General features: G+C 36.9%; 1 pseudogene; it reads left to right on the forward strand.

Annotated features, from left to right (window-relative positions):
• On the forward strand, positions 1–14,779 carry LOC123814930 (annotated as a pseudogene).
• The last annotated feature ends 13,158 nt before the right edge of the window (positions 14,780–27,937 follow it).

Here is a 27,937-nt window from a genome sequence, read left to right on the forward strand (position 1 = left end):
ATGGGAGATGCCGAGGCAGGCAAAGAGATCTTTACTTAAAAAATGTGTTCAGTGCCATACAGTGGAAAGAGGTGGAAAACACAAGACTGATCCAAATCTCTGGAGCCTTTTTGGCTGAAAAACAGGACAAGCACCAGGATTTTCTTATTCTATGCAAACAAAATCAAAGGTAAAAACCTAGGCAGCTGTGGGAGAGAACTGGAAACTTTCTAGCAAAGAACAAATTATAATTTGGATTTATAATAATTTTCTAATTTGCAGCATGAAAACTGAAGTCTCCATATTTATATTACTGAAATATTGATTTATATCATAAGGTCTGTGTTTGGATAACTGGTTCACCTTGATTAGAGAAATCAGTAATCCTTTGTGGCATAGGTTTTTGCATATATAAGATATTTCATTTTATGTAGCATATTAATCTTGGAAAAGGATAAGTTAAATTAAAGAAATCAAACCACATTTTAATGTTATAATGGTAGTTTTCTATTTGTAGTAGTATATTGTGAAAGTATTCCCCATGATTCTTTGTTGGTGGAAAGTGGGTAGATGACTGCTAAAGTGAAAAAACATTTTAGGGTTGAAATTATAAATGGTTGGAAAAGACAATGACATCTTTGCAAAGCAGTTTATTACTCTTGGATATGCATATGCATACATAAATACATTTCATTAGCATTTACACCAAAAATAGAGTACAACTCTATTTTGATTTGTTCTTGGAGGGCTAGCATTTCTTACAGTGCTAGATTTCAGATTACTACTACACTACTATTTGGGAAGGTTTTTATCTTATTTTTTATTTCTTATTATTTTATTTTTTGAGGTGATATTTACATAACATAAAATTAGCCATTTTAAAGTATGCAGCTCAGTAACACTTGGTGTTTTCACAGTGAAGTATAATCTCCACCTCTCTGTGGGTTCAAAACTCTTTCATTACCCTAGAAGAACCACTGTACCCATTAAATAATCACTCCCTGTTTCCTCTTACTTCTAGCCTTTGGAAACCACTAATTTGCTCTCTAGCTCTATGGAAATCCTATTCTGGATATTTCATATGAAAAGAATTATATAATATATAACCTTTTGTGCCTCACTTCTTTTACTTACGATGTTTTCAAGGTTCATTGACGTTGTAGCATGTATCAGTAGTTCATTCCTTTTTATGGCTGAATGTCCCATTGTATGTGTGTATCACAGTTTGTTTATCCTTTGGTCAGCTGACAGACATTTGGACCATTTTTAACTTTTGCATATTGCAAATAGTGCTGCCATGAATATTTGTAAACACATATTTGTTTGAGTTCCTCTTTTCAGTTCTTTTGCATATACAATTAGGAGTGGAATTTCTGTGTCATTTGCTAAAACCATATTTACATTTTGAGGAAAGTCTAATTGTTTTCTATAGCACCCATACCATTTTACATTCCCATAACCAATGTAGGAGAAGGCCTTTTTCTCTATATCCTTACCAACACTTGTTCTTTTTTTCTTTTATTTTCTTATCTTTGCTTTTGCTTTCTTTCTCTTTTATTTTTTGATTTTTTAATAGACTTTCCTCAAACATTGGAGTGACATTGGTTAATAAAGTTATATAGATTTCAGTTATACAATTCTATAATACATCATCTGCATATTGTATTGTGTGTTCACCACCCAAAATCAAGTCTCCTTCCATCACCACTTATCCCCTCTTTACCTTCTTCTATCTCCTTCCACCCTCCTTTGCCTCTGGTAATCACCACAGTGTTGTCTGTGTGTTAAGAGTCTATTTTTCCTCAATCCCTTCACCGTTTCCACCCAGCCCTCCCAACCCGTCACCCCTGTGACAGCTGTCAGTCTGTTCTCTGCATTTGTGAGTCTGTTTCTATTTTGCTTGTTTATTTTTTTCATTAGATTCCACATATAAGTGAAATCATATGGTACTTGTCTTTTTCTGACTGGCTTATTTCACTTAGCTTAATATTCTCCAGGTCCATCCATGCTGTCACAGAAGGTAAGATTTTCTTCTTTGTACTCTGGAGTAGTATTCTTTGTGTAAATGTAGCACAAACTTTTTTATCCACTTATCTATTGATAGGCACTTGGGCAGCTTCCAAATCTTGGCTGTTGTAAATAAAGTGTACTTGTTGGGTATTTATATATTTTGTTTGGAAAAATGTCTATTCATGTCCTCTGTCCATTTTTTATTTGGGTTCTTAGTCTTTTTGTTGTTGAGTTGTAAGACTTCTTTATGTATTCTGGACATTAAACCCTTATCAAATTGTGATTTGAAAATCTTTTCTCTTATTCTGTAGATTTTGTCATTTTCTTGATAATGCCTTTTAATGCACAGAAGTTTTAAATTTGTGTGAAGTCTTCAATATAAGTCATGACACCATAAAAGTCCTAGAGGGGAACATAAAGAGGAAAATCTCAGATATTCCACGCAGCAATTTTTTACCAATATGTACCCTAGAGCAACGGACATAAAGGAAAGAATAAACAAATATGACTTTATCAAAATTAAAAACTTCTGCATGCCTAAGGAAAACATCAGCATAGCAAAAAGGGAACTAACCATATGGGGAAAATATATTTACAAATGATACCTTGGACATGGGTTTGATCTCCAAAACAAACAAACAAACAAACAAACAACCCTCACACAACTCCATGCCAGGCAGACAAACAACCTAATTAAAAAATGGGCAAAGGACATGAACAACCACTTCTTCAAAGAGGACATACAGAGACAGATGAAAGAATGTTTAGCATCACTAGCCATCAGAGAGATGCAAATTAAAACCACAATGAGATACCACTTCTCACCAGTCAGAATGGCCATCATAACCAAATCAACAAACAAGTGCTGGAGAGGTTGTGGAGAAAAAGGAACCCTAGTAGACTGTTGGTGGGAATGCAGATTGGTACAGTCACTGTGGAAAACAGTATGGAATTTCCTCAGAAAACTAAAAATGGAACTGCCTTTTGATCTGGCAATTCTACTACTGGGATTATGCCCTAAGAATCCTGAAATACCAATTCAAAAGAACCTATACACCCCAATGTTCATAGCAGCTCAATTTATAATAACTATGTGTTGGAAGCAACCTAAGTACCCATCACTAAATAAGTAGATCAAGAAACTATGGTACATTTACACAATGGAATACTATGCAGCAGAAAGAAAGAAGGAGCTCCTACCATATGTGACAGCATGGATGGAGCTGGAGAGCATTATGCTAAGTGAAATAAGCCAGGCAGTGAAAGACAAATACCATATGATCTCACCTATAAGTGGAACCTAATCAACAAAACAAACAAGCAAGCAAAATATAACCAGAGACATGGAAATGAAGAACAAACTGACAGTGACCAGAGGGGAGGTGGGAGGGGATAATGGGGGAAAAAAGGGGAGGATTGTTAGGAACATGTATTAAGAACTCATGGACAAAGCCAGAGGGGGTTAGGATGGAGGGTGGGAAGTGGAGATGGCTGGGGTAGGGGGGAATGGTGAGGGAAAAATGGAGACAACTGTACTTGCACAACACTAAAAAAAGAGAAAAATAAATTTCTGTGAAGTCTACTTATTCTTTCATTGTTGATGATGTCACTATCATTATGCTTTTGCTGTCAAATTTAAGAGTCTATTTCTAAATCTGAGGTCATGAAGATTACCTCTGTGTTTTCTCCTCGTAGTTTTATAGTTTTGACTCATGTTTAGGTCATTGACCCATGCTGAGTTAATTTTCTTTATATAGAATGAGGAAGTGGTCAACTTTATTCTTTTGCATGTGGTTATCCAGTTGTCCTAGCACCATTTGTTGAAGAGATCATTTTTCCCCACTTGAATGGTTTTGATACCCTTGTTGAAAATCATTTGGCCTTGTATGTTAGAGTTCATTTCTGAACTTTCAGTTCTATTTTATTGATATTTATGTCTGTCCTTATACCAGTATCACACTGTCTTCATTACTGTAGCTTTGTAGTAACTTTTAAAATTGGAAGTGTGAGCTCTCCAATATTGTTTTTCTTTTTCAGTATTGTTTTGGCTATTCAGGGCCATCTGCAAATCCATGAATTTGAAAATTATCCTTTGTACTTCTGCAAAAAAAAGGCCTTTGGAATCTTGCAGAGATTGCATTGTATCTGTGCTTTGCTTTGGAGTATTGTCATCTTAACAGTATTAACATCTCAATCTGTGAACACTGGCTGCTTTTCCAGTAATTTAGGTCTTTCTTAGTTTTTTACAGCAGTGTTTTATAATTTTTAGTGTACAAGTTTTTCACCTCCTGGTTAAATTTATTCTTAACTACTTTATTCTTTTAGATATTTTATAAATAGAATTGTTTTCTAATTTCCTTTTCAGATTATTCATTGCTTGTGTATAGAAATATGACTGATTTTTGTATGTTGATCTTGTCCCTTATAACCTTGATGACTTTATTTAGCTCTAGTAATTTTTTTGTGGATTCCTTGGGTTTTTTAATATTTAGAACTATGCCATCTGTGAATAGAGATTGTTTTTACATCTTCCTTTCCAATTTGAACGGCTTTTATTTCATCCTCTTTCCTAGTTTCTCTGGCTAGGACTTCCAGTAGAATTCTGGATAGCATTCTTGTCTGGTTCCTGATCTTAGGGAGAGAGCTTCAGTTTTTAACCCTGAGTATGTTAGCCGTGGTTTTCCATAAATTCCTTTTTTCATGTTAAGCAAGTCCCCTTTTATTTCAGTTTACTTTTTGTTTTTATCATGTAAGGGTGTTGGATTTTGTTGGATCTGCAGTGACTCCATTTACTGCAATAGATGCAGTACAATGCTTTTTCTGCATCTATTGAGATAACCATGTATATTTTTTGTTTTGTTCTGTTACTGTGGTGTATTACATTGATTGATTTTCTTAAGCTGAACTGTCCTTGAATTCCCAGAATAAATCCCACTTGGTCATGGTGTGTAAATCTTTTAATCTGTTACTGAATTTAGTTTGCTAATATTTTGTTGAAGATTTTTGTATTTATAGTTATGAGATATTGGTTTGTAGTTTTCTTGTGATGTCTTTGTCTGGCTTTGGTGTTTGGAGAAGTTTTAAATATAGATTATTGGCAGCTCTAAGTCCTTTTATATATGACTCAAATTTATTATTTTTAAATTTTATAATGGGTTTTATAGTGCTTGTATAGAGTATAATGAACCTTATTTGATTGAGCTTTGCAGACCATATTGTAGGAGAAAGGCTTTAATGAGGGGAGTTGGAATCTTGTGCACTATTTTATTTTGAGTGCACATATAATATCTTACACTTTATCAAAAGAAGGATTCTGCTTATTTTAAACTGTATTAAAGTTTCTAGTAAGGTAGTGTTTTAGGTTGGTCTTAGGCAATCCATAGGGATACTATCAGCTAAAAATGGCCAGAGGCATTCACTGGGTTGGTACTACTTGTGCTCAGCGCTCCCAGACTTTTCCCTGCAGAAGCTAACTTTGTGGCCGGATTTTGTGGCTGGACTGGCCCTTCTGGTTATTATGGTCGCAAGTTGCATCTCAGCAACAGCCACCAGGGACCTTTGAAAAGACAAGGTTTATTACTCACATGTCCTGAAAGGCACACGAATTGCTTGCCTGGGGCCACAGAGCTAGGTCACTTGAGGGATGGGAGTAAGTAGAGGTGGAGAGGACACCCACCAATTGAGCAAGCTCAGGCCTGAGGGTCTGCTTTTGTTGGTGTCAGGGTGGGGTGCCTTGGATTTCACATATTCACTTTCTATTGGTGAATTTAAAACATAAGCAAACAAACAAAAAGGGAACTTCATGGGTGGGGCAGTCTGGCTCTTCATCTAGTCCTGCAGCTGGCAGTGTGTTTTTCCCAGATGGATGTTAAATAGTAGCCTCTCAGTCACAAACTTGATGTCAGGCACTTAGTTACAATCCAAAGTGCTGACTGTCAGGCATTTACATTAGGTAAGATAGGTAAGATACAAAGAAGTTTTTGTTATCTGGTATTTTGGGGAAAGGGAGTTTGTGGGTAGTCACATGGTTTGGTTAAAACAAAATTACCACCTGCACAGGTTGTCAGTTTTTCTTTTTTTTTTTTCTAGTGAAAATAAGATGCTTTTCATTGTCCTGAAGCATTGAAAGCAATAGAGTTTAGTAGGATGGAAAGCTGGCAAAGCTCTTGGTCCCTCGACTTCTCTTGGCTTTCCCAGCAAACCAGGTGGGGTGGTGTAGGGAATATACATGTATATGCTAAGACCAATAGCTTTAGAGCACTACTAATAGATCTTAGCATTTGAAGATGATTTTAGTTTCCTAGGATTTTATAACAATGTACAGTAAATTGGGTGGCTTAAAACAGCAGAAATATATGGTTTCATATTTCTGGAGGCTGGAAGTGCAAAATCAAAATGGTGGCAGAACCATACTCACTCTGAAACCTGCAGGGCAATCCTTTCTTGCTGCTTCTTAGCTTCTGGTGGTTTGCCAGTAATCTTGTTGGTTTTGGACTACAGCTGTATATTTCTAACCTCTGCCTTTGATGTCACACAACTCCTGTGTATCTCTGTCCTCACATAATTGTCTCATAAGGATACCAGTCATATTGGCTTGAGGGCCCATCCAGCACTAGCATGGCCTCATTTCAACTTAACTAATCATATCTGCAGTGACTCCATTTCCAAACAAAGCCACGTTCTTAGGTATTAGGGGTTAGGACCTTAACATGTCTTTATTCAAGGGACGCTCATAATAAATGACCGTATATACATATACAAAAGAAATGCATAGATAATTTATAAAAATACTTATGTTAAAACAAAGTAGAATGAAGTTTAATTTGCAAAGTCGAAGGTACTTTATTTAGCATCTTTTAAAACATCAACATAGTTGTTATTAACACAATATTACTATATTTAGTGTACGCAAAAATGCTGGTTAGTAGGTATTCTGTAACACTGAATTTGTCTCGTCTTTTTCCCAGGTTTTCTAAATCCTTGGAACTTCCCGAGTTGTAGGTGTGTCTTTGTTTTTCAACACTGGGCCCCTAGGATCAGGACCTGAGATTATGCTAATAAGATGACTTTTGTTAGGCTCTCAGATAATTTCAGGATTGAGGCTAGCCAAACTGGAAAGACCAACCCTGTGATTCAAGAATTAGGGCTTTGGGCTAGGTAATATCAGTCAGACTCCAGGGCTAGGAAGTGGAAACTGGAGACTGAGTTCAGTCACTATGACTAATGATTCAATCATCAATGTCTATGAAGAGATCTTCATCTAGTTCGTCCTGATTTCTATCCTAATAAAACTGTAATTATAAAGAATGCTTCCCTGTGTTCTGTGAATTGTTTTAGTACATTATTGAATTTGAGGGGATCCAGGGAACCATCAAGTTTCTGGCCAGTAGGTCAGATGTTCGGGTGACCTGGGCACTCTGAACTTGGAGCTGGTATCTGAAATGACGGCAGTGTTTCTGGGGACTGTGTAGTCTGTGCCAATTCTAGGCAGGCTGTTTAGTGCCTCAATTGAATCGCATGTATTGCAATTGGATTTTCAGTCAATAAAATGCTGAATAAATCAGTTTTAACCTTGCATTTATTGTTTGCATTTATATGGCTCTTTAATTTTTAAAGTAATATTTCCTCTGTGGTGTCATTTTATTATTTTATTATCTTATTACAAGAGCAGTCTACTTTTGAAGTCCTAATTTGTAGACTAGTTATAACCTAATACTGTTTCCCTAGCAGCTAATATTGTGAGGATTTTATTGCTTAATATCATTGATTTAAAACATATTAAAACATTACAAGTAAATTCTAAATATTACAGGTTGTTGCCAAAGATTAAAAGCTGTGTAGAAGGCTTGACTTTAACATTATTTAAGAATTAGAAATAAAATTTCCCTAAGTCAGATCATTTAAATAACATTTGTGACTTATTTGAGAATATGATATTATTGTTTGTTAGTTCTGATGAAAGACCAATATTTAGCGGAATGAAATTGAACCGCTATCTTACACCATTCAGAAAAGTTAGCTTGAAATGGATTAGAGGCTTAAACATAAGACCTGAAACTAAAACGCTTAGAAGAAAACACAGGGAAAAAACTCCTTGACATTGGTCTTGGCAATGATTTTCTGGATATGACACCGAAAGCACAGGCAATGAGAGCAAGAGTAAATAAGTGGGACTACATCAAACTCAAAAGCTTCTGTACAGCAAAACAAACACTCAACAAAATGAAAAGATAGTCTATAGAATAGGAGAAAATATCTTCACGTCATATAAGAGGCTAATATCCAAAATATATAAAGACCTACAATTGATTAGTGAAAAAACAAACAACCTTATAAAAAATGGGCAGAGGAATAGACATTTTCCCAAGACATACAAATGGCCAAAAGACAGTTGAAAAGGTGTTCACATCATTAATCATCAGGGAAATGCAAATCAAAACCACAGTGAGATATCATCTCACACCTGTGTGTGTATATATACATACACATTTATATTTATATCTATATCTAACATATACACACATATATAAACATAACTATTATCCAACCATGAGAAAGAAGGAAATCTTGCCATTTGCAACACCTTGGATGAATCTTGAGGACAGTGTGCTGAGTAAAATAAGTCTGACAGAGAAAGACAAATGCTATGTAATATCACTTATATGGGGCATATAAAGAAGCCAAATGCAGAAAAACAGTAGAGTTTCCAGGGTCTGGGGAGGGGTGGGGTAATGTGGAGATACTAGTCAAAGGAGACAAACTTCCAGTTATCAGAGTATCAAGTTCTGGGGATCTAATGTACAGCATGGTGACTATAGCTAGTAATACTGGATTATATACTTAAAAGTTGCTAAGAGAGTACATCTTAGCTGTTATCAATAAAAAAATGGTAATTATGTGATTGGGTAGAGGTTTTGGCTAATTCTAAGGTAGTAATAATTTTTTAATACAGAATCTGGCACAAATAACACCCCTATGTTATTACAAAATCATAAGCTTGTAATTCTGTAACATAACAATATCAAACTCAAGCACACCATATGACATTTTAGGTGAAATATTCAAATTAAAACTATAAATTATTACACCCATATTACCCTACAACCATACTCAAGCAGGTGTTACTTCTGCCGGACCCTATACATAAATGTATTAAATCAATGTGCACAACTTAAACTTATACAATGTTATATGTCAATGATATCTTTTTAAAAATTGTATCAATTATGCTGTTACAGTTGTCCTGACTTTTCCCCCTTTGTTTCCCTCCACCCAGCATTCCCCGCTCCCTCAGGCAATCCCACCACCATTCTTCATGTCCATGGGTCATGTGTATAAGCTCCTTGGCTACTCCCTTTCTTGCACTGTATTTTACATCCCCACGGCTATGTTGTAACTACCTATTTGTACTTCTTAATCACCTCGCCTCTTCACCCATTCCTCCACACTCCCTCCCATCTGGCAACCATCAAAATGCTCTCAGTGTCCATGGTTCTATCTTTGTTCTTGTTGTTTGCTTAGTTTGATTTTTGGATTCAATTGTTGCTAGACATGTATTTTTACCATTGTGTTGTTCGTAGTTTTGATCTTCTCTTTCTTAAATAAGTCCCTTTAACATTTTATAGAATAATGGTTTGGTTATGATGAACTTCTTTAGTTTTTTTCTTGTCTGGGAAGCTGTTTATTTGCCCTTTGATTCTAAATGATAGTTTTGCTGGGTAAAGCAATCTTGACTGTAGGTAGTTGCTTTCAATGACTTTGAATACTTCTTGCCATTCCCTTCTAGTCTGCAAGGTTTCTTTGGGGAAATCAGCGGACAGTTTTATGGGAACTCCCCTGTAGGGAACTAACTTCTTTTCTCTTGCTGCTTTTAAGATTCTCTGCTTATCTTTAACTTTTGGCATTTTAATTATGATGTGTCTTGCATCATCTTGTTTGAAACTCTCTGTGCTTCCTAGATGCATGTCTATTTCCTTCACCAAATTAGGGCAGTTTTCTTTCATTATTTTCTCACATAAATTTCCAATTTCTTGCTCTTTCTCTTCTCCTTCAGGCATTGCTATGATGTGAATGTTGGACCTTTTGTAGTTGTCCCAGAGGCTGCTTAGACCATCCTCATTTTTTTGTCTTCTTTTTTCTTCTTGTTGTTCTGGTTGGTTGTTTTTCACTTCCTTATGTTCTAAATCATTGATTTGATCCTCAGCTTCATCTACTCTACTGTTGCTCCCCTGTAAATTGTTCTTTATTTTAATTAGCATATCCTTTGTTTCTGACGGGGACTTTTTTATGCTGCTGAGGTCCTCACTAAGCTCCTTGAGCATCCTTATAACCAGTGTTTTGAACTCTGTATCTGATAGATTGCTTATCTCCATTTTGTTTAGCTCTTTTTCTGGAGTTTTGATCTGTTTTTTCCTTTGGGCTATATTTCTTTGTCTCCTCGTTTTGGCAGCCTCCCTGTGTTTGTTTTTGTGTATTAGGTAGGCCTGCTTTGACGCCATGTCTTAGTAGTGTGGCCTAATGTAGTAGGTGTTCTGTAGGGTCCAGTGGCACAGCATACCCTTTCACACAAGCTGGGCATTTGAGGTACACACGAAGGGCTGATTTTAAGGCTCTTTGTATGTATACATTGTGTACATACATACATACATACAAGTCTGTTGTATGTGTACACCATATTTTGTTTATATATTCCCATGTCAATGGACATTTTTTGGCTAATGTGAATACTGTATGAACATGGGAGTACAAATATCTGTTCATATCCCTGCTTTCATTTCCTTTGGGTATACATTGCATACCCAAAAGTGGAGTTGCTGCATATGGTTATTATATGTTTAGATTTTGATAAACAGCTGTACTATTTTCTACTTTGGCTGCACCATTTTATGTTCCCACCAGCAATATACAAGGGTTTAAATTTCTCCACCTCCTTGACAACACTTGTTATTTTTTTAAAGATTTTACTTATTCTTAGAGAGATGGGAAGGGAAGGAGAAAGGGAGAGAAACATTGTTGTAAGAGTGAAACATTGATCAGTTGCCTCTCACACGTGCCCCAACCAGGAGACTAAACCTGCAACCTAGGCATGTGCCCTGATGGAGAATCAACCTGGCGACCTTTCACTTTGCTGGACGATGCCCAACCAACTGAACCACACCAGTCAGGGCTCTGTTTTTGTTTTTGATAGTTGCCACCCTAATAGGTGTAGAGTGGTATCTCATCATGGTTTTGATTTGAATTCTTAATGATTCTTAATGTTGAATATTTATGTTGTATTATTAAAAACATCAGTAAATGGATAAAGTTTTCTTTTGAGAATAATACATTTATAGGTATTATCGAATACCTGTATATCATTTGCATTTTGGGGGCAGTGAGAATTGAAGGTTTAGTAAAAAATTGTTCAATTTAATTCACGAGTTGCCCAGAGTTCTGCGCTAAGAAGTAATAGAACTAAGATTCAGACTCAGATCTTCTTGGGCCTTTAAAGAAATCCTATCATGAACTTAGCATATCAACTAAAGTAAGTTATTATTAGAGATTAATCTTTATCTTTTGACATTGCCATGTGAAATCTGTTAAAAAAGACAGTAGAATACACTGAATCATACATGTGTTAATAGTTTTAAAAATATTTAAAAATCCATGTACATTATATAAGAATTCAAATACTTTCAAAGGACACTTCTGGTGTGAATGATAAGAAATTATGTATGCTCACTTCATCCACCTTCTTATATTCCTTTCTCTTTACCAGGCAATTTTATTTGGTAATATTATTTTTTGTAATTTTAGTGGCTATATTTTTACTTTAAGCAATATCCATATGCATCTGTTATTTAAACAATATCTGTTTATCCCACATTGTGAAAGATCAGAAAGTCAAAGTGGTTATGCAATCTCCCATTTTTTTCACAGTGTCTCTTAACTCTTGCTACTTTGGTTATTTTTACTCTGATATGATATATGACATGTATAATCTTATTTAGCCATTTTTACTACAGTTGTTTTAACATCTGTCCTACATTTAAATGGTGTTTGTGCTTATTCCCAGCTGTTACTACAGTGTCTGTGTTTCTCTTCTGGTCAGTAGAAGGTTGTCTATTACTGGAACTATATTACCCTAATTCGTGGGTGTTTAGAACCATCTGTGAATTCCCATTACACTTGAATGATAATCTGGCTAGACACAAAAATTATTGGGTGACACTTTTAATTCCTTAGGATTTTGTATGTTTCATGTTGAATTATTCTTTGGAGAAATCTGAAGTCAGCTCAATTGTTTTTCATTATGATTTACTTGGTTTTATTTTTATTTTATTCTTTCTCCCCTAAGTTTCAGTAAAATTCTTACTGAAATTTAGTAATTTTGCTAAGCTGTGTGTAAGTCTTCATTGATCTGTTTCAGATTCTTATGGGACATGTGCTTTTTCAATTGGCAGATGTAAGAATTTTACTTTTGAAAGTTTTTTTGAATTATGTTTCAATAATTTTATTCTACTTTATTTGTTTTTGTTTTAAAAATTTTAGTAGGGCCACAAAAATTGTGCATAGTTTGGATCTTCTTTGTCTAAATATCTTCTGTATTTGTCATTTTCTCTTTGATCATTTTAAACTCATAATTCTTTCTATTTTGTTTTTATCAGTAGTTTCAAGCTTGATTGTGTTATCAGCAACATCTATTCTTTTCACTGTCTTTTATGGCTTTCTGTTTTTATAATTTCCTCCTTGAGACTTTGTAGCTCTGCTTTAAGTCCTTGGTTCATAAAGACATTTTTTTGAATCTCTGAAAATGTGGTTATGATTTTTATTTGTTTATTGTATGTTATTTCTGATGTGTATTTTTTACTTAACTTTTAAAAAATTCCATTCTGCTATGCATGTATGTATGTTGTGTGTGTGTGTTCAGTGCTCTTTTGTGATGATTCCTTTTTTATTATTACTCATTCTTTTTGGACTGGTATCTGCAGGACAGTAAGTGAGGGTCTGTGTGTGCCAGTTAGGTATGCGGTCTTCTTTACGCACAGTTATGAGTTAGATATGTGCATGCATCTGAGCGTATATCCATGTGAGTTTGGTGGGTTGTTATTTGGCTCTCCCACTGACAAAGACTGGCTGTTCTAGGGTTATTCAACACCTTCAGTTTCTTCTCTAATAAGATAGAATCTTTCCTTTAAAGGTAGCACATCTGTGTTGTGTTTTTAAATCCTGGCTCTCCTGGCCCTCCATGGTGTCTAAAATTTAAGGAGACTTTCACAGCCAGTCGATCTACACTCTGCTTTTTTGGCCAGAGAATTATGACTTTCCCCCTCAGGATTTGTCACTTTGGAGGACTTTCCTTTTTCAAGATTATGAATGACTGCTGCCCTCTCACTTTGGTTCAAGTTTTATGTCCTTGGTAGTGTTTTAATTAATCACATTTAGGTTTATAGGTTCCTCCTCAAAAATTTTATAAACAGTAGAGTTAGCATTTCTGTTTCTTTTTGTCCATGTTCTTTTTGACTGCTTTTAGAAAAGAAAAACGTAGAAGCAAACTTTCCCTATCTTCATAAAACTGAACTTCTGAAATTGTAGGTTTTTGTAGAGATCTGGACAGAGACAGCTTGGTCTGATTGTCAGAAAAAAAGGTGGAAATATGAGTTAGTAGTCACAAATTCTTCACTCTAAGTGGAATGGTCATCTCAGGGCAAGTTACTTGTATTTTGCTGTGTATAATGCACACCCATGTTTCTGACCGAGGCTTTCAGGAAAAGAATCTTTTGTTTTAATTCAATTTTTAAAATTTATTTATATTTAGGAACCAAAACTGATTATTGTATTCCAGGGTATTATTTTGCATACAGATATTATTATTGCTTTCTAGAGTTATACGTTTAATGCATAAGCATAAATTAAAGAATTAAAAACATTTATATAGATATGGAATTAGTACCACCCATGTATAATGCACATACTTATTTTTCCCTCAAAATTTTGGGCAAAAATGTACGCATTATACACGGCAAAATATGGTATTCCCCTCTCTTTAGGTCATCACTCACTCATCTGCAAAATGTGGGGTTGATCTCTCAGATCTTTCCTAGAGGAAACTTCCTGTGATTCTAGGAGAATGGAGAATTGCTTAGGCACAACATGTCTGGGTTGGTAGTTCATTGGTGTACTTTAGCTAATCCTAGACAGCATGTAAGTGCTGGACTTCTACAGAGAAAACAAAGAATGGAGCACCAGAAAGACAAATTTTGGAATTTTCTTGTAGGCCAGAAACTGTAAGTATTCTCAGCTATAATAAATAGCTTTCTTATTGAATCCAAGAGTATTCGTCTGTTCACATATATGAGTCACATCAAAAAGTAAGCCCTACAAATATAACTACACAAACTAAAAACTTATTTTCACCTTTATAGGTATCATCTGGGGAGAGGAAACTGATGGAATATTTGGAGGGCCCAAAGAAATATATCCCTGGGATTAAAATTGTCTTTGTTGGTCTTAAAAAGAAGAATGAGCCCTGGCTGGTGTGGTTCAGTGGATTGCGTGCTGGCCTGTGAACCAAGGGGTGGCTGGTTCAATTCCCAGTCTGGACACATGCCTGGGTTGTGGCCAGATCCCCAGTAGGGGGATCTTGAGAGGCAACCACACATTGATGTTTCTCTCCCTCTCTCTCGCCCTCCCTTCCCCTCTCTCTAAAAATAGACAAATAAATAAAATCTTTAAAAAAAGGAAGAGTGAGAGAGATCTTATTTGATACTTGAAGCAGGCAACATCTTCACGAAATACTCTTGCAACTTAAAGAAAATATTAGTTATAAGCTAAAATTTTGTAATTGCAAATATTCCATGTTTAAAGCAGTCATATTTGATCCTTCTTGATCAGCCTATAGTAAGTTTACATTTTAAAGTAAAAGTTGATATATTGGTTGTGTGCAGTCTGATTCAATACCCTTCAAAGTCTGAACTTGTTTGCTCACCAAGGATGTGGATAATAAGGTCTGGAAGGAGGAAGGAGAGGAAAGGCAACTGAAATCTGCTGTGCTTCAATAGTCTCTACATGTGCAAAATATTTTATAAGCCTAGCAACTGCTGTCGATAATGGAGACAGCATCCACATATTTATTTCTCTGTAATTTAAATGTAAATACAGCAGGCATTAGCTTTAGTTTTTATGATGCTCTGTTTGCCTTTTATTATAAACAATACTTAAGACAAAAAGTAGGGAAAATGAAGTCAAATATTTGACCTTACCTTAGGAATACTATTAGAAAAAAAAATAGAGTAAATTGTTGACCGTGGATGACATAAACTAAAACCTAGAGAGAAGGAAAAAGTATGCTTCCACTTAATAAACCTTTATAACATGTAACAATCTTTTGGCACTAGTATTTTTATTATATCTTTCTGATTGGGACTAATGTAAAGTTGGACTGCAGGGAGAGATAATAGAGACCCTGAAGGAAAAGGAGGAGAAAATACCCAAAACTGTTACCGTTAGCATGGAAAGACATCCCACCTCACAGTAATTGAGGATAAGGGGTGGTGGAACAGGTCCACAACAGGGCCTGTGTGGTGTGAAGCAGCCTTGATATTTCTTTTATTTTAAATTATATTTTATTGATTATGCTATTACAGGTATCCTGACTTTTACCCACTTTGCTCTCCTCCACCCAGCAGTACCCCCATTCCCTCAGGCAATCCCCTCACCATCGTTCATGTCCATGGGTCATGCGTATAAGTTCTTTGGCTATTCCATTACCTATACTGTACTTTACATCTGCTTGGCTGTGCTGTAACTACCTATTTGTACTTCTTCATCCCCTCATCTCATCACTGATTCCCTCAAACCTGCTTCCCATCAAAACACTCTTTGTATCCATGATTCCGTCTCTGTTCTTGTTTGCTTAGTTTGATTTTCAGATTCAGGTGTTCATAGATATGTATTTTTGCCACCATTTATGGTTCATAGTTTTTATCTTTTTTTTGCTAAATAAGTCCCTTTAATATTTCATAGAATAATGGTTTGGTGATGATGAACTCCTTTAGTTTAGTTTTTTTTTGTCTTGTAAGATCTTTATCTGCTCTTCAATTCTAAATGAGAGCTTTGCTGGGTAGAGCAATCTTGACTGTAGGTTCCTGCTTTTCATGACTTTGAATATGTCTTTCCAATCCCTGCTGGCCTGTAACGTTTCTTTGGAGAAATCAGCTGACAGTCTTATGGGAACTACCCTGTAGGGAAGTAACTGCTTTTGTCTTGCTGTTTTTAAGATTCTCTCATTACCTTTAACTTTTGGCATTTTAACTATGATATATCTTGGAGTAGGCCTCTTTGCATCCATCTTGTTTGGGACTCTCTATGCTTCCTGGACCTGCATGTCCATTTCCTTCACCAAATTAGGGAAGTTTTCTTTCATTATTTTTTCACATAAATTTCCGATTTCTTGCTCTTTCTCTTCTCCTTCTGGCACCCCTCTGATGCAAATGTTGGACCACTTGTAGTTGTCCCAGAAGATGCTTATACTATCCTCATTTTTTTGGCTTATTTTTTCTTCTTTTTGTTCTGATCAATTGTTTTTTTCTTCCTTATGTTCCAAATCATTGATTTGATTCTCGGCTTCATCCACTCTACTGTTGTGTGTCTGTAAATTATTCTTCATTTCAATTAATGTATCCTTCATTTCTGACTAGCTTTTTTTTAATGCTGCTGAGGTCCTCACTAAGTTTCTTGAGCATCCTTATAAGTGGTGTTTTGAACTCTGCACTTGATAGATTGCTTATCTCCATTCTGTTTAGCTCTTTTCCTGGAGTTTTGGTCTGTTCTTTCATTTGGGCTATATTTCTTTGTCTCCTTGTTTTGGCAGCCCCCCCACCCCCCGCCATGTTTGTTTCTATGTATTAGGTAGAGCTGCTTTGATTCCATGTCTTTGTAGTGCGGCCTAATGTAGTAGGTGTTCTGTAGGGTCCCGTGGCACAGCTTCCCTTATCACCCAAGCTGGATACTCAAGGTGCAACCTTTGTGTAAGCTGAGTATACCCTCCTCTTGTAGTTGAGCCTTGATTGCTCTTGGTAGATCAATGGGAGGGATTTACCCAGGCTAGCCCACCTCAAGGATTGTCAGTGACCACTTACCACCAACCTCCACCCTCTGTGGAGGATCAGCTGTGTAGAGACAAGGTGGTGGTGCTCTGACATGGCTTGTAGCTGTCCAATGGGTGTGCTGACCCTGGGGTTTCCCAAGTGGCTGAGGCCAAGTCAGCTCCCACCTATCTTCTGCCCTGGGCCACCCTGCCTGAGCTATAAATCAATCTGAGATGGCTACTGCTTGTGCTGGGCTTGAAGATTCTTAGGTGAAGTCAAGCTGTGAATCTAGGCTGGCTGCTGCTAGTGCTTGGCCTGGGATTCACTGAGGCCAGCTGTTGCTTCTGTGAAAGGATTTAGGAAGTTGTGCAGCATGAGCCAAGGCCAGCCATTCATATGGAAAAGTAGCTTGGCTGAGCCCAAAGTTGGGTGGGACGGAGTCTCTGGAGATCTCTAGGACAGGGCAAACAGTATCAGCCAGGTTGATGGAGTCTCAGATATGGCACCAGCTTGCTGGCACTGTGGCTCTGTAAGGGAAAGGTTTAGAAAAGGGACAAAGGCCTCTGCTCACCTTGATGCCAGACACGTCAATTTCTTCCAGTATGCCGGTGGTGCCTTTAACGTGGTACCCCAGTGCTGGAGCTCAGAGGAAGTGATTCTGAGTAGGTGACTCCATGTATGGGCTCTTTAAGAGAAACTAGCTGGGGCTCTAGAAATTTCTTCCAACACCTCAATCCTTGTTGGTTTTGCAGCCAGAAGTTGTGGAGACTTATTTTCCTGGCACTGGAACCCTGGGCTGGGGGGCCTGGTGTGGGTCTGGGGCTCCTCACTCCTGAGATATCCCTCCTGAATTTTTGTCTACCACATGTAGTGTGGGACCAGCCCATTCCACATCTGTGCCTCTCCTACCAGTCTGGATGGATGTGGTTTCTTTAATTCCATAGTTGTCAGGCTTCCATTCAACCTGATTTCTGACAGTTGTGAGTGATAGTTGTTCTCTATTTTAGTTGTATATTTGATGTGGTTGTGGGAAAAAGTGAGCCATGTCTGCCTATGCTGCCATCTTGACTAGAAGTCTCCCTTGAAGTTTCTATGTGATCCTACAAGTACCCTGTCACCCAAGTTATAAGGCCACTGCAAGCAGAAGTTGTTTCCTTACTAAAGAGAGACGTGGGGCTGCAGCCTGTGTGGTTCAGTTGATTGGAGCATCATCCTGTAACCAAATGACAATTTGATTTCTGGTCCAGGCACATGCCTGTGTTGTGGGTTCGATCCCCAGTCAGGGTGCATGTGGGAAGCAACTGATCGATGTTTCTCTCCCATTAACGTCTCTGTCTGTCTTCCCCTCTCTTGAATGCAAATAAAATAAACCTTTAGAGAGAGAGAGAGAGAGAGGAGAGAGAGAGAGAGAGAGAGAGAGAGAGAGAGAGAGGGAAATAGACTGGCCAAGGGTCATTATGGGTGAGGATAGGACATCCATTATTTCATTTTCACTTTACAGTCAACACCCATGTAAGGAAGACTTTATGTTCTATATTGAGACTTAAAGAAATCTTGTGCCCAGTTTAACTTTGGACCTACTCTAACTCCTGATGACTATTCATCGTGTCATAGGGATAATTCGCTAGTTAACTTATTAGTGGGTGCCACTACTGAGAAGATAGTCTAACAGAAAGTTCCCCAAAGGAGGAGAATATGGCTGAAAAAGCCATGATTTCCAGAATGTTCTTTTAAATCAACTAAGAGCCACACTTAATTTTGGTGCTGCTGGCACATGGGAGAGAATATACTACTCATGGAACCCAGTGTCATACTAAATAGGAATGTGTCCTCTGGTGGGGGTAGGAGGGACAAAGAAGGCTTCAGGCAAAGCCGAGCTTTTTCCTCTCTCCCTGGAGCAATTCTTTGATGAGGACAGAAACATTTGTAGGGACACCAAGAGTAAATTGCGGATGTTGCCAGTCTCAGAGCTGAATTGCATTTGCAAGGATGTAGAATTAGGTGACATGCCTCATAGCCTAATTTACATGAGATAGAACTCTGTGAGCAGGAACTTGAATTTATATTCATAGTTATAGTTCAGATTCATACAACCTTGACAGAAGGACTTGGTGGCTTTGGCCATTGCAGGGAGGAACAAGAAAGCCTTATATTTGGAGTTTAAATACTTCTGATCTAGGTGAAGTGGAAAGAAGATAGTAGGAGGAGAGCTGAAATGATAAAAGGCAGTTGGGTGGAAATGGAAAAGTATTAAGTAGACTCCTTTCATTTAAAAAATTGTTTGGTTACTCATAATGTTGCTTTGCATTTATGTTTATCTTAGTGAGAGCAAAATAAATATCTCTTTGCTGTTAATAATTTTCCTAATATTAGCTAGAAAAAATATTTGGAGGAAAAAATTGCAAATAAATGCAGTAATTAAAATTCTATACTTTGACAGGTTTTATCATTGAATGAATATGAGGGGGAATCCCCGCAAAAAGGAATTATCTTCTGGAGGGCGGGCCTCTTGTGGTACAGGCTTCCCCTGCTAGGTGAGTGTTCTAGGAATCCATCTGTATCAGTGCACCAGCTGGTGTTGTTGTGAGAGGCTGTGTTTGTTTTTAATAAGTTTTTTTGAAGACTCAGTGTGTTTGCCCATTTCATGATGGGTGATTTATGAGTGCACCTGCCCCCACTACACTGTATGTTCATCAGTTTTTTACTCAAAATTACGTGACCCCCATGCCCCAATCTTCCAATTCACCTGACCCCAAAGCAACTTTTTTTTTTGTTTGTTTCTCTAGATGAAAAAAGTCTTTAAAGGGAAACATTTGCAGGGGTGGAAGAGGTGAAAAAAAAATGGCAGAAATCTTAAAAGGCATCAAAATTGACAAGTTCGAAAACTGTTTTGAGCAGTGGGAAAAATGTCTCAAAAGGTGTATTGTTTCAAATGAAGAGTACTGTGAAGGTGACCAAAGTTTAAGCATGTAAGAGTAATACAAAATTTTTTATAAATAAATTCAGGGTTTTTTTTGGGGTCCCCCTCATATATGTCATATCTGAGAAACATATCCCTTTAGGATCAATTTATACAAAAGAACTTCTAGGTACTGTGGTAATTTTATCCTGCGCCAATTTAGCTAAGCTAGAACTGTGTTTGCCAGAATTCTCTTCTCCGTGTGGTTCCTGGTTAGGGCTGGGCGCATGAGAAATCTGCATGGGATTTAGAAAGCAGTGGAGTTAAGCAGACTTGTAATTGCTGCCTTTATATTTCTCAGATCAGTGCAGGGTCTCAGGTAAAACTCATACTTGTCACTAATCTGTTGATAGTATCCTTTGTGGGATAGTAATCTGAGGGACACTCAGGTTCTTTAACTCTTACCAGATTTTATTCAGCCCCTCTGAGTCCTGAGCCAGGGATATGTGCAGATTTAGGTAATCTGGCTTCTTCAGGTCATCCACATAATCCACGTTTGAAATGGTGAGGAACAGACAACACGGGTACCAGTTTATCCTCACAGTGCTCTCCCTAGTTTGCTCCTGGCTCTCCTTCCTGACTAGTTGCCCTGGGGACCTATAGCAACTAGAGGCCCATCACCAGCTGCACAGCCAAAAATCTTCCATAGTCTTCACCAGCTTCCCTTCACAGTCTTGGGGACTTTGTTCTGATCCTTTAGCTGTTTCCTCTTGTACCTTGATTACTTCAGCTTCTCCCCAAATTATGTGGGGTCTAATAACTCCCTTATTCACATCACTCATAGTGGTCTTGCTTCCTTGGTCAAACCTGAACTGATACAGACACCATATCTATCAGCATAGGCGACTATGCTGATAGGAGGTATCAGCATACCTCCTTGTGAATGAATTATAGGAAACTCCAAGGAGATGGTTTTCTGAGCACTCTCCAACCTGAATGTAGTGCATCTTGAGCAAAGGAAAGATTAATGAAGTTTACAGGGATCTAAAATTGTTACGTTATTGAATTCTGCCAATGTCTCCTAAACTTTAATTAAAGATTCAGTAGAAAAAGGATTTATGTTAATTGCAATACACTTTCCTATGATTATGGAATTTGAAAGAAAAATAAACATCAGTGTTTTATTAGAAGTATTAACAGGAATTAGGAGACTTCACTGGCTAGGAAATATTATGCTAATTGCATATCAACAAAGATATGTTTGAAAAAAAACAGCTGGATGTTTACATAAAATGTACATTTATTGCTTTTACCATTGACAATTCTAATATATATCTTGATAAGGATCTGGAGGAATAAAGTGTGGTTTCATTTAATTAAAGTAAAAATGAGAGATCAGTTAACTTGGTAATTATTTTTGTATTTTAGGCGGAACAGACAGAACTCTTCAGAAAGCAGTGGAACATTGTTAGTTCCTGTGTGGTTAAGTTTTTTTCACACTAACAAGTGAACTACTCTACTCAGTGGTTCTTGTGGGAAAAAACAAAACATCTATTTTTCAAGAAGAATAATTTTTTAATTGAACCCTTGTGTCCCACAAGATGTTGTGTATAAGCAGTGTGGTTTGGAGTGTTTCATTCGCTTATTCTCCCCCATCATCACATTCTTCCAAAATATGAACATGGGTAGGAATTTAGAATAAAATTTTCTTCTGTATATTTTTTACTCAGTCATCATTATCATCAGCTTGTGAGTTTGAAGTCACAATTTCATGCATTTGCTCAGCTTGAGTTCCTCATTCCCCACAAAGTGGGACCTAATTTAAGCACAGAATACGTGTAGCAGGGGCATGTGGGAGTGGGCCCTACCATAGGGTAGAATGCTGCCTGAGGGCACGAGAGCCCGTGACAGACACTAAAAAGGAGGAGGGAGCGGTGCAGACAGGGCAACATGTCCTCATCTGTGAAATGTGAGAGGTTGGACAAGATTTCTCACTTAGAATGGTATTTCCAAATATCTGATTTTCTTACTTTCTAAGTGGGGTTCTGGCTGGATCCATACATTTTAAATTCATGTGTCCACCTCCTTATTTTCTCACATTTAACTTTCCTTTATAAAAACTGTAACAATCATGGAATCAAAATCTTTTAAATAAAATTCTTCTCTATTAGCCCTGACTAGTGTGGTTCAGCAGGTTGAATGTCATCTTGCAAACAAAAAGGTTGCCAGTTCGATTCCTGGTTAGGGCACATGCTTGGGTTACAGGTCAGGTTCTGGACTGGGGGCAAGTGAGAGGCAACCAATGGATGTTTTTCTTCCCCTCTTTCTCCCTCCCTTCCTCTCTAAATGAATGAATGAATGAATGAATGAAGAAAATCTTAAAAAAGTCTTTATTAATTTTGTCAAGAGGTCTATTTTTGGCTCATTTCCATTTCTTTGATATAGTATCTGGAACATTATGTTTATGGGCATATAAATACCATTTGATAATAAAAATAAGGTGACAATTTTATTTTATTAAAATTTTTTTTTCAAAAAGGATAATTTTAAATCATCATGTGCCCACTTCTACTATAATAAGAGAATAGTCATAAATGAATCATTAATCAGGTACAAGGTTCACTAGTAACATTTTGTTTTGTGTTTTCTTCCTCTAAAACCATACATTCATTAAGTTTATTACCTATTGTTCAAGTTATAACAATTTCACCAAATATTTGAACTCTATAACTTGAGTCACCATTTTTCTAGCTCCAAATAACAGTTTCCATGACACCTGCAATCTGGTGCTGAATATAGGGCCACAAAGAAGCACCCCAGTTCTAGGTACCAATTTCTATATTAGTCAACTTTGTTACATTTTTATTTATTTTTTAAAAGATTTTATTTATTTATTTTTGGAGGAGAGGAGGGAGAAAAAAAGGGAGAGAAGCATCGGTGTGTTTGCCTCTCGCATGCCTTTTACTGGGGACCTGGCCCACAACCCAAGCATGTGCCTTGACTGGGAATTGAACCAGTGACTCTTTGGTTTGCAGGCTGACAATCCACTGACCCATGCCAGCCAGGGTCTGCTACATTTGTGAAAACCACTCATCCATCAGTGGATACAGAAGTTGTTTCTATATCTTGGTTATTGCAAGGCTGTAGTGAACATGAGGGTGTAGATATCTCTTTGAATTAGTGTTTTTGTTTTCTTTGGACAGATACCCAGAAGTGGAATTGCTGGATCATATGGTAGTTCTATTTTTAATTTTTTTAGAAAATTTCATACCATTCTCCATAGTGGCTATACCAATTTACATTCCCACCAACAATGTGCAGAGTTCTCTTTTCTCCACATCTTCACCAACAATTGTTATTTTTTTGTCTTTTTGATGACAGACATTCTAACAGGTATGAAGTGAACTTATTGTGGTTTTGATTTGCATTTCCCTGATGATTAATGAGGGATCTCTTCATGCGCCTGTTGGCCATCTCTAGGTCTTCCTTGAAAAAATGTCTATTCAGGTCTTTTGCTTATTTTTTAATAAGATCATTTGTAAGGGTGTTGCTTTTTTTTTGCTATTGAGCTGTATGAATTTTTATATATTTGGGATATTAATCCCTTATCAGATATATGATTTGCAAATATTTCATCCTGTTCAGTAGGTTGTCTTTTCATTTTTTTAATGATTTCTTCTGCCGTGAACTTTTCTCTGTCCTTCTTTCTAGCTTCTGTGTTTGCTCGCAGCCTGCCAGCTCCATGTCAGCCTTGCTCGTGTCTGCATTCCGACCCGTGACGTCAACAGCTGCAGTCTGACTGTCCCTGGTCTCCTAGTGCTTCTCTAATTCTGATGTGACAAAATATAAAGCCTTTCAACATTCCAGTTTTACGTTAATTATAGACTAATGATCAAATTATTGTGCCATTTTAATTGAAGCATGAAGAATTAGTTAACTGAGATTCTTTGATAGCTAGGACTAGAAGATTCTATTTCACCATTATGTCTAAGAACCTTTGTGAACTACTCAAGAAGATAATTTATCACTAGATGATAAATTCTGATTTAGAAGACAAAGTTATTTCTCTTATAATCTGGATAAAATAAACATGGTCTTTCTTCTTGGAATGTTAATTTTACTTGAAGGTAATACATTTTTCTGAACTGTGAAGGTTTTATTTGTACTGATGTAATAGGATGTTTGTAATTCACTGTTAAGTGAAGAAAGCAAATTTCAGATTAATATTATGGAATGATTTAATTTTACATATAATTTTTTCTATGCACATACAAAAATATGTATTTATATATGTATGTGTATGTGAAGGATCTATATACCTACTTATCTATTGTTGATACATACCACACTGATAGGTACGTGTTTCTGGGGATTGGAAATGGAAGATTTTTACTTTTCCTTTACATAATCTTGTAATATTTAAATTTTTACAAACATATATTATCCTCATAAAAAGAAAAAAGGATAACTCAAAAATCACTAAAATTTTGTTACAAATGCAAAAGCAAAACTTGTGACTTTTTTACTGTGTTAGAAATCTCATTATTTTATAAAAATCAAGACAGAAGGACATTTTCAAGCACAGTGAATTAATGAAAAACTTATTCTGCATGTATTTTGGGAATGTGGTGTCATTAGTAGTGCAGCTTGTCGAGAGGGATGGTGGTGCCTGTGTCAGGGGAAGAAGTGCTGACACTTCCTGACCAGGCTGGTTGTGTTGCCGCCGGTAAGACTCCTGGCAAACACGCGCTTTCCCAGCCAGTCTGTGGAAACCTGTGCCACACGTTCTTTTGAAAAGCAAGTGTGTTTTCCTTGTAAGCAATGTATTTTTTCTTTTTTGGCTCCTTAATTTGCTTAAACTTCCTGCCATAATTGGGTTCCTTCATATATTTAGTTCTCTTAAATCTACCTTTCTCTACAGTGATTTATAACTAACAAAAATTATGTTTTTTTTTACATAATTGCTTGTGTCAGCATTTACTTGCCTTAAAGAATAAAATAAGTATTTAAAAATTATGTTTATCTACAGAAGATGGGTTGGTGGTTGCCATAATAACAACACAGTAATAGAATGGCTAACATGAATTGAGAGCTCACTATGTGTTAGATACTGTTCTAGTTGTTATACATATACAAACTCATTTAACCCTCACAACAATCTTATTAGGGAAATTATTTACATTTTACAAATGTAGATCTGAGGCATAGAGAAGTTAAGTAACTTACCATCCGAGAGCTTGACACTAGTGAGAATATACAAAACAAAGAAATTCAGATCAACCCCAAATCATTCAGGGCAATGACAGAGAAGACCTCATGCCTGAGGTTTCCTGCAGTGGCCTTCCCTCCACCGTGATGACGATGATAGCACCACTCCCACTTCACCAGAGGATCTCCTGAAGGAGAGACCCTACATACGAAGTGCTGGATAAGATTCCAAATATGAGCTTGAAGTTTAAGAAGGAAGAAAAGGGTGAAAGAGTGAAAGAAAAAGCAGCCAGACTGAGACAGATGGCTGTTTTGGTCATTGTTAACAAAGGATACATTTAACTGTGCTCAAAGGAGGACTTGGGTGAGAAACTGAAATGAACTACATTTTATATTTTATTGTATTATGGTATGAATTTAATAACTTGGCCAGTTTTTTGTTTACTATATTTATAATGTTGATATCTGGAAGGACATTTAAATTTGTCTATTTCTTGGTGGTAAAATAATTGGTAAAGAAATTTTCTATACATATAAGAGTCTCATTCAACATTGGGTTTTATGCTGAAAAAAAAAGGTGTATATATATAAAGTGAGAACATCATTCAGAGGTCAAATTTCAGGAGAAATGCCCAGCAGCAGGCTCCATCTCGTACTGACCAGCTGCACAATGCACAGGGTACACTCATTGTCTCTTCCTATATAGCACACAGCTCTGATGCAGCTAGAGTTTCCAAAATGATAACTGATAATGTTAGCTACTATTTTACATTACACCCTATACTAATAAGATTGATTTGGCAAGAGATTTATAGTTTCTCCAAGTTCAACCTGTCTTTAATTTTGAGTATATATTTTGAAAAGGTAAATTCTTTATCTTTTGGCATTTTAATTATGATGTGTCTTGGTATGGTCCTCTCTGAGTATATCTTGTTGGGGACTCTCTGTGCTCCCTGGGCTTGTATGTTTCTTTCCTTCACCAAATTAGGGACGTTTTCTCTCATTATTTTTTCAAATAAGTTTCAATTTCTTGGTCTTTCGCTTTTCTTTCTGGCACCCCTATGTTTGAATGTTGGTGTGTTTGAAGATGTCCCAGTGGCTCCTTACCATATTCTCATTAAAACAATTTGTTTTTCTTCTTGCTGTTATGATTGATTTTTTTTTTCTTCCTTGTGTTCCAAAATCATTAATTTGATTCTCAGCATCATCCACTCTGCTGTTGATTCCCTGTAAATTTTTCTTTATTTCATTTAGTATAACCTTTATTTCTGCTTGGGTCTTTTTATACTGTTGAAGTACCCAATGAATTCCTTGAGCATCCTAATTACCAATGTTTTGCACTCTGCATCTGATAGATTGCTTATCTGCATTTCATTTAGTTCTTTTTCTGGAGTTTTGCTCTGTTCTTTCATTTGGGCCATATTTCCTTGTCTCCTCATTTTGGCAGCATCCCTGTATTTGTTTCTATGTATTAGAAACAAATGTATTAGGTAGAGCTGCTTTGACTCTCTGTCTTAGTAGTGTGGCCTACTGTGGAAAAGTGCATGGGTAAATTGGATGGAGTGGAGCCTTAGGTAATCGCCTGGGCTGGGCAACCCATGTGAACCAGATTTGATGGAGTCTCCAACATGATGTTGCTGCTCTGTGGCTCTGTGGCTCTGTGTGGGATAGGGCTCAGAAAAGGGCCAATGCTTCCTGGCTTCTCAAGTTTTCTCTGGGAGGGAGCTGCCCCCTGGTACTTGCCCTGATGCCAGACACTTCAGTTTCTCCCCGTATGCTGGCATGCTTCCAGCTGCTGCCCTGGTGCTGAAGCCCAGAGGAAGCGAGTCTGTGTAAGTCCTCAGTCTGTTCTGGACCCTTTAAAAGGTGATGCCTGAGAATCTGACAGTTCCTTCTGCTGCCCAAATCCCCACTGGTTTTTATGGCCAGAAGTTATGGGGACTTATCTCCTGGCACTGGAACCCTGGGTTGGGGGGCCTGGTGTGGGGCATGGATCTCTTGCTCCCAAGATATCCCTTCCAATTTTTATCCACCAAACAGGAGTGTGGGACCACCTGTTCTCAGTGTCTCTGCATCTCTGTCTCTCCTAGTCACCTGAATGAATTTGACTTCTTTAATACCTTGCTTGTACCTTGCTTGCTTTAATACCTTGCTTTCCATACAGCTCAATTTTCTGACAATTCTGGGTGACAGTTGTTTTGTATTCTAGTTGTAATTTTTGCTGTGGCTGTGTGAGGAGTTGAGTCATGTTTACCCATGCTTCCATCTTGATGGGAAGTTGGAAAGGTAAATTCCGACATTAAAAATGTTATAAATATTTTATGACTAACATATAGTATATTTAAAAAAAATGTTTATTTAGAACTTGTAGTTGTTTGGCTCTCTCATTTATCATGATCACTGAAAAAATAAAATAAATAATTAAGAGTAGTATGTTTATTTTTTGATGTTGGTTGCTGTTAAAGTTACTCATGGGAGTAATATTTCATCTTTGAATCAAACCATAAATAACAGATGAGACAAATGGAGGCCGTCTTTTAAATGATAAGGCATCTTTATTCTATTCTTATAGTATTTCCCTATAAAATATGTAGAGCAATGCCTGGAGTGATTAATTACTTCTGATTTAGTGAATGAAGGCATGGCAATTAAGAAGAAAGGGCCAGTATTTCATATTTATTTCTACTCTTCTTCTTATATATTGGTTCCTTAAATGAAAACAAATCATCCATGGTTGAATTTCCCCTTCATTTTTCCTTTTTTGTTCTGATCA

The sequence above is a fragment of the Phyllostomus hastatus genome, unplaced genomic scaffold, assembly GCF_019186645.2.
Source record: "Phyllostomus hastatus isolate PE091 unplaced genomic scaffold, TTU_PhHast_1.1 phas_contig_1, whole genome shotgun sequence".
Classification (NCBI taxonomy): domain Eukaryota; kingdom Metazoa; phylum Chordata; class Mammalia; order Chiroptera; family Phyllostomidae; genus Phyllostomus; species Phyllostomus hastatus.